The sequence below is a fragment of the Enoplosus armatus genome, chromosome 6 (assembly GCF_043641665.1).
Source record: "Enoplosus armatus isolate fEnoArm2 chromosome 6, fEnoArm2.hap1, whole genome shotgun sequence".
NCBI classification, from domain to species: domain Eukaryota; kingdom Metazoa; phylum Chordata; class Actinopteri; order Centrarchiformes; family Enoplosidae; genus Enoplosus; species Enoplosus armatus.
In genome coordinates, this window is record NC_092185.1 from 23092493 (window position 1) to 23100829 (window position 8337).

Consider the following 8337-nt stretch of genomic DNA (forward strand, 5'->3'; position numbering starts at 1 on the left):
GCTTGTTTCTGCTGCCCCCAAGTGGCCAAAAATAATGCAGCTTTAACCACGTGTCTGCCGTGACTGTAGCCTCCGACGGTTGTGCTTTTTTAGTTGATGTGAAAGTTATTTCATGATTTTGAGGCACAATTCAGTGTCACGTGCATCTTTCAAAATTCTTCTTTGTTGGTGCATTGAAGTTCTTGTGGGAAAGTAAGAAAATGCACAAATCTATGACACAAGTTTGAAAGAGTGAAATGCAGTATTATCACTTTTGATAATTCAATCTCCCATCAGACTATTACTGTGTGTTAATGTTAAAGCACATCAGGGACACTGATTTACTCTTCGTAGCACTTAGTAGCACCGATATTTCCAAACTGTGAAAAATGTTCATTCCACTGTAATACGTTGAATAAAACTACTGCCTGTTTATAATGCTGGACCTGTACTGTCTAGGTTATGATTAATTACGATGTATGACATAGTTGTCTTTTACAGGTCACCAAACATCAGCTGTTGTTGGTGTTGTTGTGTGTGTTTGTGTGTGTCCGAAGTATCAGCTTCCTCCTTGTACAGAAACCAGAGCTATGGCTTCCTGTTCTACAACCTGACTCCTCGCTCACGTTCGGGTACACTCTCGCACTGTTTTCTGTGTGCAAAGGTGCAGGTGAGCTGTAGTTTCCACAGTATTTAGTCAGCAGATTAATAATTCTGGGCCGTAAACAAACTGCCAACTTCGGGACCTTGGGGTCCTTTTTCAGTGAGTACTTTTCCATCTGACTACCTTTCCTTTGGTTCACATGATACTCTCTCATCTACATGTACAGTATTACAAACAGTGTTTACTAAAATGGCGTTTCATCTGCATTTCAGTGACAAGAAGTTCTTGTCAGTCCCCATACTGATTCTCTAGTTGCATTCAGAGGACAACATATCAGATGTTTCACAGGCGTTTTGTATAACATCAAAACATTTTATTGGCCTTGTGTGCCAGTTTGCTTGATTTTGTAGGAAGGATAAAAAGTCTGAGGTTGGAAAGATCCCAGGGGCAATGGTAAATCTGTAACACATAGATTTAAACAAGACTAAGAGTCCACAGCCGTGCTGGCGGTTCTGTGAGGCTGTCCGTAGGCACAGCGGTGCTTTGAGCTACATGCTAACGTCAGCTTGCTAACGTGCTCACAGCGACAATGTTAACATGCTGGTGTTTGGCAGGTATGATGTTCGCCATGTTTTCCATATCTTAGGTTAGCGTGTTAGCATGCTAACATTTGCATAATTAGCAGCAAACAAAAAACACAGCTGGGTCTGATGGGAATGTAGTTTTGCGGGTATTTGGTCATGAAAGTGTTGGTCAAAGTGAAAATCTCTGCAGCTCTACCAAGCTAGTAGTAGTGGTGGTGGAAAGTACATTTATTCAAGTACAGTGCTTTCTGAATTTTATGCTGCTTTATACTTCTACTTAACTAAGTTTCAGAGGGAAGTATTGTACGTACTCCACTACATTTATCTGACAGCTGGGGTTTACTTTATATATTAAGTTTTTACAAACAAAACCTATGATCCATTTATAAAATCTGTGCTATAGATTGGACTATTCAACAGTAGTGCTGCCCAACAAGGACTTTGACTTTAATACTTTATGTACATTTTGCTGTTAATACGTTTGTACTTTTAAGTGAAATCTTGGAATGTAAGACTTTTACTTGTAACGGAGTATTTTTACAGAGCGGTATACCCCGCCTGCCCAGCACCAAAAGACAGACGGACCAAGTTAGCGACTAGCTGGTGAAGAAGGTTTCAGATTTTGAAGCTAAACACCAAATTTGATTAATCTAAAACCTGTGGTCTCTGACGTATAGACTGCTTATCCTTACAGAAACAACTGGGCTCCAGTATCCAGATGAAATCAGTGTCAGTATGTTTGGTCTAAAGACAACATTTAAAGGCCCTAAAAACAAATTTTCTCAATCAGCTTCTTACTCTAAGTAAGTAAGTAAGTAATGGTGTCACACATGGACACACTATTTCCTGCCAAATCTAGAACAGTTTTGGTTTTAAATTTCACATTCAAGGTTTCTGTGTCAGTGTTTTTGTCTGTGCTCTTCTCACTGGTTTGAAAGGGGGCGGGGCTCAGTTGGTGAAAGGTGATGTCACGTACTTCTGACAACCAATCGGAATTCAGCAACATTTGAATCAGAATCTGACTATGTTATTGAAAAAGATACCTACAGATGTTCTGTTGCTTTTTTCAAATTCATGACCATTTAATATTTTAGAGAGATACGTAAGATCTGAAGCCAAGTTTTCATGGGATTTAATTTTTATTGCACATTTAAGAGACAAATTCACAAAAACAACACTGCAAGCAAAGAACAGAGGGAACAGCTGCCATTTCATCAATTTAGACATTCATTTAGCCAGTTATGATCACAGCTTTTCCTGTACATTACTTATTTAAAGTGTTCATCATATTTTATACACACCCACAGTAATGGTATTAAAAGTTGTCTTGGTTTTATTGATAAAAGACATTAAAAGACAGCAAACAAGCTGCATTAAAAAAATAAAACAAAGACTCAACGGGACCAAAAAAAAAAAATGAAATACAAAAACAGTCCAAAAAGTTCCACTCTGGTGAATAATAACAAAAAACACTCAGGTAGCCCTTTAAAGACGGTTGCTTAAGTTACTTTTGTCTTTAAAAAATATCGCAGAGAGAGATTCCACTTTCTAAAGCAGAGGGAATTAGATCTCTTCATCCTCTCCTGTCAAGCGAACATCGTCCTCCAACATCCTCAGTCGTGCGGCTAGCTGTTCAAATTGGAATAATCTGAATGAACTCTCCCATGTCACTGTGAGAGTTGTTTGTGGGTTGTTTTTTGTGGGCCAGGGCTCATGGGTCAGCCGACTCGCTTTATGCTGCGTTTGTGTCTGAGACAGCTCGGGACGCACTTCTTCTCCGACTTGTTGCCGGGCGACGCCGGGGCCGGAGATGCAGACCCCGGCTTCCTGCGCAGAGAGAGAAACCAGGCACAGAGGGAAGGGCATGAGAGGAGGAAATGCGATTGAGTGTTTGTTCTGGCAGGGACATGAGAGAATTGAATTATTAACCGCAGACTCCTGTGGCCTCTGGGGTGATCACAGTCCAGCCCGGGGCAGCCAAGACAGGCTGCTTATTATCCTCCCTAAATGCATCAATAATGTAACAATCAGCTTGATGGATAGACACATAACTCTCCACGCTTGTCAACTCAGTGTCATCATCCCTGAAGAATCAATGCTTGTTAAAAGTGCAACATTTATTGGGCTGTAAATCTGGCATCAGTTCTTCTACACCTTGATGCAACATCTAAATATGTTCAACCCACTAAAACATTAGTTTACTTAAATAAAGTCCATTACAGGCCTAGGTTGCACTTCAAATTGGCACCAATGCCTAATAAGGCATCCTTTTATAAAGAGTTTATAAGCTGTAACCAATGGCATTATTAAGGCTTAATAAATCATTCACTAATGCTTAATAAGTAACTTTAGGGTTGCCAGGGTGTGAAATATCCCTTTGACTAATGGGACTTACCTTCTGCAAAATGGCTGGATACGGCCAAAAATCTATTTATTAATGACTTGTTAAGCATTTACTAATATTTATAACTGCATTATTACCAAATAGAAAGCATAAACACCAGCCATGAATGATTTTTACAGCCTGGCAACCCAAAACTTGTTCTTCTTCTGTTCATAATTGATCTATAAAGCATTGTTAAATGATTTATCAACCATTAATAACATAATTAATTACAACTTTTAAACCAAGTATCAAACATGTTGAAAACAGTAGTAAAGTTTACCATAATTTAATTTGCTTTACCTAATATTACATTTTACCTTTTTGACCATTAGAGAAGTTACTAGTAGTGGACTACTGGTTTCGGGACCAGTAGAGAAAAAAAGGGATCCCCATTCTCTGATTAACATCATATTTTTGTGCTGATTAACAGGTCTTAAAACAAAACATTATCCAAACATTTCACATTATACCATTTTTAGCCACGCTAGCAGCAGTACGACAATGTTGGTCGGCCGGTTGATCCATGGCTTTGGTCCAGACTGAAATATCTCGACAACCACTGGATGTATTGCCATGAAATTTGGTACCAATATGCATGGTCCCTAGAGGATGAAACCTTATGACTTTGGTGATCGGCTTACATTGCCTACGGCACCACCAGCAGGCCAAAATGTTCGCTTGTCCAGCAAAATATGGATTTTGGGCACACCAGTTATTGGCTACAAGTTACAGGTTACTGCAGCGGAGTTGTTCCTGACCTGGCAGCAGCAGCAGCAGCAGCGGCCTCTCTGTTCCTGACCTGCTTCATCAACTTCAGCATGCGACAGATCTGCCTCAGGGTCATCTTCGGAGCGTGGCATGCCAGGCGGGGTCGCGGGGCGCAGCGAGGGCCCCGGTATGTGAGGAGTGACAGATAGTTGCCCCCTCTGGGTCCATGCCCAAACAGCTGCAGGGGCTGAACACTGCCGTAGCAGGAAGCAAACTGGGAGTCATGGAGGGAGGAAGAGAGAGAGTCACATGTTTTGATCTGCTGAATTCCCACACTTTGGAAACAGAGCTAGTGCCATTCAAAATAACAGTATTTAAATCTTTTAAATTAACATCAATATTTCAAGTAAAAAGTCAAAATTCTGAGATTTTTAAGAACTATAAAATTAAACGTGTATTTGGGGTATTGACCTCATGACATGCATTTCATTCTAAAGTTCACGGGCAACTAAAAGACTTCTTTTGAAACAAATAATCCACCATGCCAAATCAGCCTTCCTTGAATAAGTGTGGTGTGTAATGGTGCACTGACATATGGAGTAGCACACTGCTGGACTGGCTGAGTGTTCGTGTTTCAGCCTCTTTACACTCAATGGAAGGCTCTGTTTTCACACCACACACTTTGTTATTTAAGAAATAGTTGGACCACTGATGCATCATGGGAAATACTGATAATTATTCAATTCCAAATTGCTATTATTGGCCTCCCAACATTTGAATCTCCTGGAGCATAATAGCTACTGTAGTGCGGCCTCAGCTGCGTGCCTCTGTCATTCACACTTCATATGTTACACTCTGACACACACACACACACACATCACACCATTTTAATTAGTGTACGAGCCACTGTCTTCCTCTCGCAGACTTAATCACCCTCTCCATCAGAAACCCAAGACACACACACACACACACACACACACACACACACACACACACGCACAGAATAGATCACACAAAGAGAATTCAGCTGTGCAGATTCATTTACAGCACCGACACTTGATCGTGTAGATTCGCCTCCCAACAGTTGTTTTCCCATTCACACACACACACACACACACACACACGGACACAATAGCTGACCTGCTACAGTCTCTTGAAATGGTCATGTACAGAGAAAAGAAGATAACTCACACACTCTCAGTATCTCTCCATTATTCTCCCTTACATTTGACAAATTTGTTTTTCAACAGATTACAAATGTGTGAACCACATATATTCAGCTTTGAGTGTCAATATCTCATACTGGTTTCCTAAAATACTAAACTTTTCACTTTCAGCACGGTAGGTCACTGACACTGAGCTTGCTTTTACCCGCTGTGCTGCCTGATTGCATGTAACAGTCACTTCAAGTCACCAATAAAATAGAAATTATACTTCTTCTCAGCGCAAACACTGAAAAACAAAACCCCTCATCTAACTACGTGTGGTTCTATGACTGAATAATTCCAAACTGAGCAGGTTAAAGACATACATGCACACACACACACACACACACACAGATACTTACAGGGACGACAGTAGCCATGGACGAGTGTTGATGCTCTGTGGTAAAGAAATAATCGTTTGAATGGGAACCGTTGTCTTCTTATACATGCCGACACGAGCAGGCCAGATGATGGGCCAATCGCTCTTCAGAAGAGACAAAATAACCCCGCCTACTTCTGACATCATCACGGCGAGGTCCCTCTCGACATCAAACGCACACACACACACACACGCCTGTTGCTTCAGGTTACACACACACACTGACACGCAGTCTATTATTGAGGACTCTTTTGTTATGCAGGTTATATTTAGAAGCAGCTGCAATTCTGGTGAACGAGGGGGAAAAAACATGACAATGACAGAGAAAGAGAGACTGGAGGAAGAGTGGGAGGACAGAGGGAGAGATGAAGAGATGAGAGAGTTGACAAAGGGGGGGGGGAGAAAACAGCTGGACAATAAAAGGAGGGAGGCAGGCGTCACACAGTGCTGGGTGACGTGCCTGAACAGCGTGAGGCATCGGTGCGTTCAATATACCGTCAGTCAATATTACACATCGCTGACGGGAAGAGACAAGAGATCACTCTGATGTGTTGTCTAGCTTGTAAGGAGAGGAAACAGGAGAAGGGCTGAACCGCCAACACTTCAAACCGTCCAAACCATCGCTCAAGCTTGTTGTGTCAACACATTACTCACAGGCACTCTTCATTCATTTTCAATCCTCATCAAGATCTCAAATAAATGGCAGGGAAACATTCATGAAATGATTTCTGGTATTGGTAATTGCACATTTAATAAGACCTCAAGACCGCTGTTTCCCAAACGTGTTAGCCTCTCCATAAAACAAAGCCGTGTGCACTTGTGGCCCCTCATTACAGATTGGTGATCAGTGTGGATGTAACGGGTTTTTAGAGGCCTGAAGAAGTAAAAGTATCCAGGGTTTAAAAAGAAACAGGAAAGAATCAAGAATCACAATATCAGGATAATAAATTGTCCTTTCTTATCCCTTTAATCATCTTGTGGCCCCTCAGATTTATCTCGGGACCCCCTGAGGGACCCCGACTCACATGTTGTGATACAGTTCTGAGACAGTTGAGTTTAATTGGCTGTGTTGAAAAAAAAAAGAAGCTCCAATTGAGCCCAAGTAAATATTCATTAATTATACATTTATTATCGGAAACACCATTGTTTTCCATATGTGTTGAACTGTATGCTTGTATATAGCCAAATTTCACAATTTTGTATGCTCAACTGGCCTGCTGTACACTGACTAAAAAACTCTCTGTGCTACACAAGTAATTCATTGGAATTAGGTAACTGGAAGTGCAATTAAACACTATGTCCATTTCGTCTATTAGTACCTATAAATGCCAAATTACATAGACTTTCCTAGGAATTCAGCTACAACAGCTACAGTAGTTCGTTTCTAGGAAAGCATGGGAAACTATGGGACCAGCGAAATAAAGTGTTGCATTTTGTTACTTTTGTTGTAATAATGCATGTTAATGGATGTAGTATGAATGTGACACAGCATGTGTGCTAAAACTCGGAAAACTGCCTGATCTCAGAAAAGCAGTCTAGATGCATCTAAGAAGCATTCAGGAAGTATCGAAAACTGAATTTGTATTAACAGCTGCGATTTATTTTAAAAAAACATGACGTGACATGCATCTTAACGACATTAATGAACATTATCAGCTGCACTCTCTGGAGGTGTTGCGGTGAAAGGGCCCTGCTATCGTTCCTGCTGGCTCACTGACACACCTAAACCTAACAGAGCCGTCGTTAACGATATTCGTTCCAAGTCATAATGCTTGCTGCCATTCTGAGGCATGGGTCGTGTGTTATGATATCGATCTGCCTATATTGAATATTGGCCAAATGTTCAGATGTGGCACATAATTCATTCATTATTAACTTGCAATGCCAAAATGGGTGTGAATGTTTTCACCTTAGCTGAAGGGTTGTTCCCGTTCACCCTGCCACCTTCAGAATCAGCTCCTATAACCATTCAGGCGCTGAATCATCTACAAGACGACACATAACAAGTCACTTCGTTGTGGTCTTGTTGAAGTGAAAAAGAAACTGTTTGACGTGCTGCTTCACCAACTCCATCAGCACCTCTCTACTGCTGCCTCTTTCACATCACCCCTACCACACTGTCTGTATACTTTGATCCTTTTCTGCCCCCTGCTGTTTTCTACACCACTCTACCTCAAACAGGTTAAGACATATGGCATTGTGTTGTATTCACTTCACAAGATAATGCACTGTTTTATACACACATTCATCTGTTAGTTCATTGGCTAGTACTTTTCCATATCATATAGCAATGTACTACATATTCTAATCTATTCATTACTACACCATCTACTCACTGTTTTGCAGCTAACTGCATATATAGTATATGCATATATGGACTTATAGTGTGTAGAGATGTGACAGCATGAACGTCACAGGCTGATACCAATAGTCTGGGCGGGGCAGTGAATGAGTATAGTGCCTGCCCCTTCCTCACTTCCTCTGTCGAGATG